The sequence below is a fragment of the Salvelinus namaycush genome, chromosome 2 (assembly GCF_016432855.1).
Source record: "Salvelinus namaycush isolate Seneca chromosome 2, SaNama_1.0, whole genome shotgun sequence".
Lineage (NCBI taxonomy): Eukaryota > Metazoa > Chordata > Actinopteri > Salmoniformes > Salmonidae > Salvelinus > Salvelinus namaycush.
This window is the reverse complement of record NC_052308.1, coordinates 58,433,712-58,445,402: the sequence shown is the minus strand read 5'-3', so window position 1 is coordinate 58,445,402 and position 11,691 is coordinate 58,433,712. Positions and strand designations below refer to the sequence as shown.

The 11,691-nt window shown below is 42.1% G+C and overlaps 1 long non-coding RNA gene across 1 annotated transcript; it reads right to left on the bottom strand.

The window, feature by feature from the left end:
• Window positions 1-5,012: 5,012 nt before the first annotated feature.
• LOC120026853 lies at window positions 5,013-7,884 on the bottom strand. Its single transcript, XR_005473240.1, has 4 exons — window positions 7,819-7,884; window positions 6,614-6,681; window positions 5,693-6,404; window positions 5,013-5,526 (listed from the first exon to the last, which is right to left on the bottom strand). It is a non-coding gene; the product is annotated as an uncharacterized LOC120026853 (long non-coding RNA).
• Between the last annotated feature and the right edge of the window lie 3,807 nt (window positions 7,885-11,691).

Here is an 11,691-nt window from a genome sequence, read left to right as displayed (position 1 = left end):
AGATCAGCCCTTTTTTTGTATAAAGGTCCATGCCAGTGTCGAATTGCGTGAGGCTTATTTGATCGAATAGAAGTTTCGTCATGGTTAGGCCGTTACAAATGTACTAATATAAGTGGATGCATATGGCATTCCGGCAACTTTGAGAAAAACTACGTGGTTGTACATGTTATTATCACGCGTATCTGCCCTCTCATTTGCTAGAATGGTCCCACCTGATCTCGCCTGCCTTCAATCATTGAGGACATGTATTTCCATTGTTAAGAGCGGCCACTCGGTTATCTTGTAAATATAATAGACAATCTTTGCCCTTAACTTGGTTGTGATTGGACGAAAATGCATCCACATAGTTTCGTCATTGAAAAGAGACAAAATGAGTGTTTTAATTGGATAAAAGTTATTTTAAAACGGCAAACCATGTAATGTATTTTTTTCCCCAGTGACGTTTGAATAGTGTTGCCCGTAAACTACCAACTTTTCCTGTGTTCTGAAAATAGTACGTCAAGTCAGTGTAAATGTGATGATAAATTCTCTAGCATTTTTAATCACAGCAGTACTTTTTTATTTACTCATATTGGAACAGTAAATAAAACGACATACTGCATTTGTCAACAGTGTTGGACCCATATCGATTTTTATTCCATATTTGGGACACCATGTGAATTAAAAGGAAAACAACCATGCAACATGAAGTAGACAATTCTGGGGTGCATGTATTCCAAATGTCTCTTTATACGAGTTGTCTTGAAGAGATTAATCAAACAAATTCAGTTTCACTAAAGACTGCAGGCTTTGCTGTAGCCACAAGGTGGCGGTATAAGTATGATTTCCACAGTCAGGGAGGTTGTAAGGCAAGCCACGTTCCTTTTTTGTTCAGGTTTATGCAAGGCAAACTTTGCATGTAACCATACATACAACAACTGTTATAGCACTCATGCTGCATTTTGATGCAACTTGCAAACACTTTCTCCAGCACTGGTTCCAAACGAGATGTGCATTCCAGGGGGTTGGTGGCACCTTAATTGGGAGGACATGCTTGTGGTAGTGGCTGAACCGGAATGAGTGGAATGGTATTAAATACATCAAACAATTGGTTTCCATGTGTTTAATGACATTCCATTTGCTCGGTTCCAGCCATTATTATGAACTGCCCTCCCCTCAGCAGCCTCCACTTGTGCATTGTCATTCTGCCACAAGACATGCTGCCTTAATGCCTTAAGAACGTGGTGTGACCTACAACCTCATGCACCAAGTTCATAAAAACACTTTGTCTCGTATTCAATTCTAACCTACTCTACCTGACAGACAATCATACACCACATTACCAAAAGTATGTGGACACCTGCTCGTCGAACATCTCATTCCAAAATCATGGCCATTAATATGGAGTTTGTCCCCCCTTTGCTGCTATAATAGCCCCTACTCTTCTGGGATGGCTTTCCACTAGATGTTGGAACATTGCTGTGGGGACTTGCTTCCATTTAGCCACAAGAGTATTAGTGAGGTCGGAAACTGATGTTAGGCGATTAGGCCTGGCTCGCAGTTGGCGTTTCAATTCATCCCAAAAGGTGTTTGATGGGGTTGATGTCAGGGCTCTGTGCAGGCCAGTCAAGTTCTTCCACACCAATCTCGACAAACCACCCCCCCCTTTGTGCATGGGGGCATTGTCATGCTGAAACAGGAAAGGGCCTTCCCCCAAACTGTTGCCACAAAGTTGGAAGCACAGAATCGTCTAGAATGTCATTGTATGCTGTAGTGTTAAGATTTCCTTTCACTGGAACTAAGGAGTCTAGCCCGAACCATGAAAAACAGCCCCAGACCACTGTTCCTCCTCCACCAAACGTTACTGTTGGCACTATGCAATGGGGTAGGTAGCGTTCTGCTAGAATTCGCCAAACCCAGATTTGTCCGTCGGACTGCCAGATGGTGAAGCGTGATTCATCACTCCAGAGTAAGTGTTTCCACTGCTCCAGAGTCCACTCCAGACAACGCTTGGCATTGTGCATGGTGAAGCTAGTGTGCAGTTGCTCGGCCATGAAAACCCATTTCATGAAACTCCTGACGAAGTTCTTGTGCTGACATTGCTTCCAGAGGCAGTTTGGAACCACTTCGGGATTAAGCCGTTGTTGATCCTAGACGTTTCCACTTCACAATAACAGCACTTACAGTTGACCGGATCAGCTCTAGCAGGGCAGAAATTTTATGAACTTACTTGTTTGAAAGGTGACATCCTATGATGGGACCACGTTGAAAGTCACTGAGCTCTTCAGTATGGGCCATTCTACTGCCAGTGTTTGTCTATGGAGATTGAATGGCTGTGTGCTCGATTCTTTACACCTGTCAGCAACGGGTGTGGCTGAAATAGCCGAATCCACTAATTTGAAGGGGTGTCCACATACTTTTGAATATATAGCGTACCTGTTCACGCAATATGTTTCTATCTAAACTGCTGACGTTCTGTAACAATGCACCCTACTGAACAGACCCCTGGTCTGACAGGTTGCAGTAGGGTCTGTAACACTGAGCTGGATACTGGATGTTGGATTTTGCATCCAGCTCATAGTTATATCCAGCATCCGGCTCAGAGTTACATCCAGTATCTATCACAGAGTTACATCCAGTATCTATCACAGAGTTATATTCAGCAACCAGCTGAGAGTTATATCCAGCATCCAGCATCCGGTTCAGAGTTACATCCAGCATCTGTCTTGAAATTGTACAAAAATACAGTACCAGTCAAAAGTTTGGACATACCTACTCATTCCAGGGTTTATCTTTGTTTTTACTATTTTCTACATTGTAGAATAATCAAAACTATTAAATAACACATATGGAATCATGTTGTAACCAAAAAAAGATGTTAAACAAATCTAAATATATTATATATTTGAGATTATTCAAAGTAGCCACCCTTTGCCTTGATGACAGCTTTGCACACTCTTGATGAAAACCTGCTCCAGAGTGCTCATGACCTCAGACTGGAGCGAAGGTTCACCTTCCAACAGGACAACGACCCTAAGCACACTGCCAAGACAACGCAAGATGGCTTCGGGACAAGTCACTGAATGTCCTTGAGTGGCCCAGCCAGAGCCCGGACTTGAACCCGATTGAACATCTTTGGAGAGACCTGAAAATAGCTGTGCAGAAACGCTCCCCATCCAACCTGACAGAGTTTGAGAACATCTGCAGAGAAGAATGGGAGAAACTCCACAAATACAGGTGTGCCAAGCTTGTATCTTCATAACAAGTAGACTCGAGGCTGTAATCGCTGCCAAAGGTGCTTCAACAAAGTACTGAGTAAAGGGTCTGAATACTTATGTAATGTGAAATTTCAGTTTTTTTTAATACATTTGCAAACATTTCTAAAAACCTGTTTTTGTTTGTCATTATGGGGTATTGTGTGTAGATTGATAAGGTGAAAAACGATTTAATCCTTTTTAGAATAAAGCCGTAAGGTAACAAAATGTGGAAAAAGTCAAGGTGTCTGAATACTTTCCGAATCCACTGTATCTGTAAAGTCCCTCAGTTGAGCAGTGAATTCAACCAGAAAGACCATGGAAGTTTTCCAACGGTTTGCAAAGAAGGGCACCTATTTGTAGATGTGTAAAAAAAGAATCAGACATTGAATATCCCTTTGAGCATGGTGCAGTTATTAATTACACTTTGGATGGTTTGTCAATACACAGAGTCACTACAAAGATACAGGCATCCTTCAGTAACTGTCACGATGTTCGTAATAATGGTCGGACCAAGGCGCAGCGTATGTTGAGTTCCACATAATATTTAATAGTGAAACTTAGCAAAACAAACAACAAACAATAAACAATAAAACGAACATCAAACCGTGACTACAGAGGTGCACTACTAAAAGCAATATCCCATAACCCACAGGTGGAAAAAATTCTACTTAAGTATGATCCCCAATTAGAGACAACGATAGCCAGCTGCCTCTAATTGGGAATCATACTAAAACACCAACATAGAAAGAACAAACTAGAACCCCACATAGAAAATATAAACTAGACTAACCCCTAGTCACACCCTGACCTACTCTACCATAGAAAATAAAGGCTTTCTATGGTCAGGATGTGACAGTAACTCTGTTGACAGAGAGAAAGGACACCGCTCAGGGATTTAACCATGAAGCTAATGGTGATTATAAAACAGTTGCAAAGTTTAATGGCTGTGTGATAGGAGAAAACTGAGGATGGATCAACAACATTGTAGTTACTCCACAATACTAACATAAATGACAGAGTGAAAAGAAGGAAGCCTGTACATAATATAAATATTCCCAAACATGCATCCTGTTTGCAACAAGGCACTAAAGTAATACTGCAAAAAATGTGGCAAAGAAATTCACTTTTTGTCCTGAATACAAAGCGTTATGATTGGGGAAAATCCAACACAACACGTTACTAAGTACCATTCTTCATATTTTCAAGCATGGTGGTGGCTGTATAATTTTTTGGGTATTCTTGTCATCGGATAAGAATAAACAGAATAGAGCTAAGCATAGGTAAAATCTTAGAGGAAAACTTGGTTCAGTTTGCTTTCCAACAGACACCTTTCAGCAAGACAATTGCCTAAAAAACAAGGCCAAATATACACTAGAGTTGCTTACCAAGACGACATTGAATGTTCCTGAGTGGTTTTGACTAGAAATCGGCTTGAAAATCTATGGCAAGACTTGAAAATGGCTATCTAGCAATGATCAACAACCAGCTTGAAGAATTAAAAAAATAATAATTGGCAAATATTGTACAATTCAGGTATGCAAAGCTCTTAGAGACTTACCCAGAAAGACTCACTGCTGTAAACGCTGCAAAAGGTGTATTAACTCAGGGGGTTGAAAACTTATCTAATCAAGTGTTTTATTTTCCTTTTTTTTCTCTTTCTTTTTTTTTTATTTTTATTTTTTACAAATGTTAGAATTTTTCATCCACTTTGACATTACAGTATTTTGTGTAGATCGTTGACAAAAAAATGACAATTAAATCAATTTGTATCCCACTTTGTAACACAACAAAATGTGCTGAAAAGGGTGTGAATACTTTCGGAAGGCACTGTACCTGCCATGATGTCAACCGGCGTGTCTGTGACGATCTGTAGGGGGAAGGCCACTAGTAGTCCGTCGGGGGCCTGGGTGAGAAGGCCGGTCCCAGGCCTGTCAACTGCTGCCCTAACATCTACTGCTGACTCACCATCAGCATCAGCAGGTCAGGGCTGGAGCTGTCGGGGTAGTCTGCTGTACTAAAGTCTGGACTGCTGGGAGGCCAAAGTGAGAAGGGGCTGCCCGGGTCATCCTTCAGGCCTTCGGCCTTCATTTACTCTTTAGTTTACTGCTCCTTGAGGATCATCTTATTCTGCAGCTGGGTCTTCTCTATGGCTGGAGATAAGCTTGCACTCTGTCTCTTTCACAATGGACTCCAAGGGCTGGTACGGGTGGAATGGGGGCAGCATGTCTGTCTGGACTGTCTGCAATGACAGGGTTATCCTGTAGGGGGCACTGCCTCTGCTTGCGGCCACCTGAGACAGCCACACAGGACAACACAACTAGTTAGTTACAAGGTTGTACCATCTAATATTACAGTAATCATTATAACGCTTTGATGCCTTGTGTAGTCAACTGATGTCTAGTTGTCTTCTTGGTCAGGGAATTAACAGTTAGACCTATATTTACTGTTGGGCTGACCTTTTGTGATGACGGGTGCAGGTGTTGTAATGTCAGAAGATACTCTGTCTGGCTCCACCATGGCCAGAGCTTGGAACTCGTAAGATGTAAGGAGATATTACAAAAGTATAGTTGGTATCAATATTTGGTATCAACTTGGTGTCAATACAACTCCATCCAGACAAATAAACAAACATGTTTGTAGAAGTACAGTAGTTATTTGTCTGTTAGTAAACTAGCGGTCCCTACCTGAGAGGTGTCATGGGAGGGGTGTGTGAGCTGAGATAGGTCTTGCGCGGGAACCGACAGGATGTTGTTGGGGTAGTTGAGGAGGTAGGACACCACAATGGTGTGACCAACCTTAGCACCTCCTTCTCCTCTTCACTCTCCTTTCCTTCCGTGTCCTCCTCGTCGCTGCTGGACGATTCTAAGATCTCGTTCATGTCCGTCTTCCAACTGTCAGGGACCACCTTGATTTTGAGGAAATGCACTGCCCCATTCAATACTGGGAGTAGCCAGAGCAAGTCAAGAGTTACAGATCAATTTAAGCTCAATTCAGTTGAATAAGACATTTGATTTCCCCATAAGAATGGCCATTCAGTTCCTGAACTAAATGGAATTGTGAGTGCAGAGTTCCCTAGGTGAGCCCTCCTTAGGTTTACTCGACAGGAACTCAGGCTTAGAGATGCTGTCGATGTTAACTTCATTGATCTCCTTTCATGCCAAAGTGTGACTGAAAAAAACAACACGCAATAACATCTAAATGCATGTGCATTCAGCTAAAAATGTTACCAATTGTAAGACTTTATTAGCAAAAATACATGCATATTTACATTGGCCTTGGCTAGCACCGGGCAAAAATCAAACTAGACATAGTATTTGTTAACTGACCACAATTTCTTCATAACTATTTGACACAAAAGTAGGAAACACAATGCTTACAATTTGGATTCTTCAAATGACTTCGCCATTTTCATTAGAGGGGTTCTGTCCCCCTTCGATTCATGTTTCTGCAAGACAAACAGAAAAACAGGAGTGAGTAAAACGGACACATGGAAACACATGAGCGTATTCAAGCAGTCATGCATCTAAACAACACCCAGCCTACGCCCTAAATGGCACCCTATTCCCTATAACAAGGGTGTCAAACTGAGTCAGCACACAGGCCATATTGAAAAACACAACAAATTTGCAGGCCAGACATAGCCTATTAGGTTTGTTTTTACAAAACAACATGCATACAACTGCCACCCAAACTGGCCATTGTTTAGTTAGAAAAAAAGATAGCCCTTTGTAATGTCTACTTATGTACATGCTGTAGGATACTGTATATAGCAATTTAGCATATTAAAACAAAAGAGATAAATAATGTGTCCAGCCTTTGTTGCTAGATGTGTATAATATGCTGTGACTCTAATCAAAACTCCAAATAACCAAAATATAGCTAGGTTGGTGAACATTTAAACATAAAACATGTTTATTGTTTTTATGGATTGTATGGATGGATCACCAACCTGGTCTCAGAGCATTTTGTATTATTCTGTATGTAAATCCGGAATACTTAATTTAGTATGATATGGTAAGTTTGGTACTGTATGGTTACGTAAGACAGATGGTTAACGTTACCATGCTTCTACACCTGCATTGCTTGTTGTTTGGGGTTTCAGGCTGGGTTTCTGTACAGCACTTTGATATATCAGCTGATGTAAGAAGGGTTATATAAATACATTTGATTTACTTAAGGCAAAAACAAAATAGGGTGGTCGGTTGGGGTGGATGTGTGGGAGTACAATGCTAACGTCTAGCAACCCAAAGGTTGCGAGTTCAAATCTCATCATGGACATCTATAGTGTTTTAGCTAATTAGCAACTTTTCAACTACTTACTACTTTTTAGCTACTTTGCAACTACTTAGCATGTTAGCTAACACTTCCCATAACCCTTTTAGCTAACCCTTCCCCTAACCAGCTCGCTAACGTTAGCGAGCCAGCTAACGTTAGCCTCTTAGCTAGAATTCGTAACATGTCATACGTTTTGCAAATTCGTAATATATTGTATGTTTTTCAAATTCGTAACATATAATCCAAATTTTGAATTTGTAACATATTATACGAAATGGGTGATAAACATTCACAAATGAATACATACCGTTTTTTGGTTATTCATTGTCAAGTTTAAAAACCGAAGGCAACATTTTAGTAGCCTAGCTAGGACTGTGGCATGTATCTATGTACACTTTCCCTCCGCTGCGTGCTGGTAACAGGACATACAAAGCGGCGTAATTGACGTTGAATTCACAGATGCAAGCGCATCAGGCTGTAATTTTATAAAGTAGATGAGTCAACTGTTGACTCATTTATAGTCGCTTGTGTGTCCTATTGTCATTAAGTAGCTATTTATACCCATGTGTGAATCCTTTATCTTACAATTTGTTGACAAGCAAGATTACATTTTCTGTAGGCTACAGCAATGACTCTTCAGAAGCTAAACTTGGCATGGATGTTAAGCCTATAACCCTTTAAACTTTCGGCCCGGTAGAAGATTTGGTCAGTGCCATTAGTGATGATATGATACATCGCACTGGCTGGCTCTAGTGTGGGTGTGTGTGGGTCTGGGAGGTGTGTGGCAATGCATTGCTGTTTGGCGTGCATCACGTTGGCAGTGCTTGCTGTGGCTTGTAGTGCAGCGCATCGCGGGGCAGTATGGAAGCGGGCCAAAATGAATTGACAACCCAAATCATGCCGCGGGCAGGATAGAATTGTGTCACAGGCAGATTCAGCCCGCAGGCCTTGTCTTTGACACATGCCCTATAAAGTACACTACTTTTGACCTGAGCCCTGAGTGCCCTGGTAAAAAGTAGTGCACTATGAAGGGAATATGGTGAGATTCGGGAGGCACACCCACACTTATGAAAACGTGTGAACAACTCTTGCAAAAAGGATGTGTATTGACATGAACTGTGCTTCCATAGAGATGAGGCCAGAGGGTGAGGTCTTACCAGGTCAGCCCCCATCTGCAGCAGCACCTCAGCCACATCCGTTCTCACAGGCTTATGTCAGCGCCGTATATCCTGTCGCCGTTGTGGCATGGACATTGGCTCCTGAGGACAAGAGCACAGGTGTCAAATTACACACAGAGGGTTGTGTGTGTGATCATGTTAACAAAGCAAAACTTTGGAGGTTTTGGTGATAGCCAAGTGAATTTCGATAATGGATGAATTGAGGATGAGAGAATCTCAAATAGAGATTGGTAGTTTGGTTTGAGAGAGCCTAACAGAGAGGCAGTCCAGTTAGGAAAGGTTCTGCTCACCTGCATCCAGCAGGTATTCAGCTCAAGACGTTGAGCAGCCCAGCTTGATGTCGGCCCCAGCAGTTGATGTTGGCAGTTGCAGAAAACATAGACAACAGAGGGAGGATTCAAGATTGTTTTGCAGGGAACACACTTTTAAAGGAGTACTAATATATTCCCACTGTTGGCTATTGACCCCAGGAAAATTATTTCAAGTTGTTTTGGAAAAGCCAGCTTGTCAACTCAATAAGATCAGGAGCTTTAAACTGTATCTGAATATAATCAATTTTGTTTCCGAATGAGTTTTTTTATATTTTGCCTCAAAACTGAGCTTGGACATGGTAGGTAAAATCTCGAAAACAGAAGCACTGGCTTAATTCCCAGAGAGAAAGAGAGGGAGGGAGAGAGAGAAGGCCATACCTTGTGCCAAAAGCAGTGCCACCATCTCCTCGTGCAGCCTCTATGAGTGGAATGTATCCCTCATCGTTGACCTCCTCCAGTTTGGCGCCCCTCTCCATCAGCAGGGCAGCCAGCTTGTCAGGGGTCGATGCACGACAGGGGTCACCATCACAGCCATACTGCGGCTTGTTCAATTTAAAGGGATACTTTGGTATTTTGGCAATGCAAATCCGTCCAGATCTGATTACACTTCCACATCCCTTCTAGCCATGACCCTGAAGATGGACCGTATAGCTCACCAGGACGGCCCCACCAGGGGGAGTCCTCGAGTGTATGTTGAACTGGACACGGAAGTTGAAAGAGACAGTTACGTCCCAGGGCTCCAAGACGGACTGTATAGTGCACCTGGATGTCGAACGAGTGAGACGTCCGCATCTACCTCAGTGTTATAGCTGCCTCTCACAGGTTGTTGACAATGCCTAAATTATGAATTGGTTAAATAGAAAACTTGTTAGTTGTGTTATTGCAATGTGCATAAGGAAGTTTAGGCCTCCTTTCAAGTGAACAAATTTCTCACACTGACAAATTTCTCACACTGATGAGACATGCATTAATTGTCTACATTAGTTTTCGACAAGTATATTCTATTACAGACTCCTTGACGCATACTTTAAATTATATTGAACTGAACATTACATTTTTTTATAAACATATTCACTCAATAAACATATTCCTTAAAATATATTTTTAGGAGAGTACTAATATTACTGTCCCCACTACAACAAATAAATATTTAAATACATGTAATTTTGTCCTTGACACATTTTATTGAAATACTGTAGAATTCCATTCATTCCTATGGAGGACTGCACATTCTGGGGAGTGCCAATATGGCGGCCGGTGGCTTCAAAGCCTCTTATTGGTCATTACATAGCATTGGAAAAATCAAGGGTTTATACACATCATTGGACGGACAGTGCCTACAGAAAGTCTGCACCGCCTTGAACTTCTTTTAAAATGTTGTTGCGTTACAAAGTAGGATTAAAACTGATTCAATTGTCATTTTTTGTCAACAATCTACACAAAATATTATGTAATGTAAGTCTCATAAGATATTTGCCCAACTGTATCGTGCAATATTTGCCCATTCTTCTTTTCAAAATTCTTCACACTCTGTCAAGGTGTTGGGGATCATGACTATACAGCAATTTTCAAGTCTTGCCATAGATTTACAAGCAGATTTAAGTCCAAACTGTAACTTGGCCACTGGGGAACATTCACTGTCCTCTTCGTAAGCAACTCTAGTATAGATCTGGCTTTGTGTTGTAGGTTATTGTCCTGCTGAAAGGTGAATTCCTCTCCCAACCAAGGCAACAGCAGCTCTTCCTGAGGTCCAGCAAAATTTAGGCAGTTTTACAATTTTAAAACCATTACAATACATTCACAGATTTCACAACACTGTTCTTAGCTCCATCCCGTTTCTTTTCATCCTGAAAAACTCCCCAGTCTTTGCCGATGTCAAGCATACCCATACCATGATGCAGCCACCAACATGCTTGAAAATGAGGAGACAGTTACTCAGTGACATGTTGTATTTATTTGCCCCAAACATAAGGCTTTGCATTTTGGCCAAAAAGTGTATTACTTTGACGTGCTTTTTTGTTGTTGCAGTATTACTTTATATTTATTCTTCTTTTGAGTCTGTCATTTAGGTCATTATTTTAAAGTCACGGCGTAGGAACGGAACGGTGAAGATATGAGGGGACATGGCTAGTACGGAAGCCCAAGAGGCAGCCCCAACTGGGGACCCCCAGTCTCCAGCGAGGGTCCCCAGCCCGGGGTCTCCGGCGACGGTCCCCAGCCCGGGGTCTCCGGCGATGATCCACAGTCCAGAGCCTCCGGCGATGAGCCACGGTTCAGCTCTACAAAGGCGGAGGGACCAGTGTAAAGATGGGGGACGGCGTCCAGAACTAGAGCCGCCACCGAGGGTAGATGCCCACCCGGACCCTCCCCTATAAGTTCAGGTTTGCAGTCGGGAGTCCGCACCTTTGGGGGGGATACTGTCACGCCTTGACCTTAGTTATCTATGTTTTCTGTATTATTTTGGTCAGGTCAGGGTGTGACGAGGGTGGGTATGCGTGTTTCGTCTTGTCTAGGGTTTTTGTAGATTTTGTTTTTTTTGTAAATCTAGGTATTGTAGGTCTATGGTGACCTGAATTGGTTCCCAATCAGAGGCAGCTGTTTATTGATGTCTCTGATTGGGGATCCTATTTAGGTTGCCATTTTCCCTTTTGGTTTCGTGGGTTCTTGTCTATGTGTAGTTGCCTGTCAGCA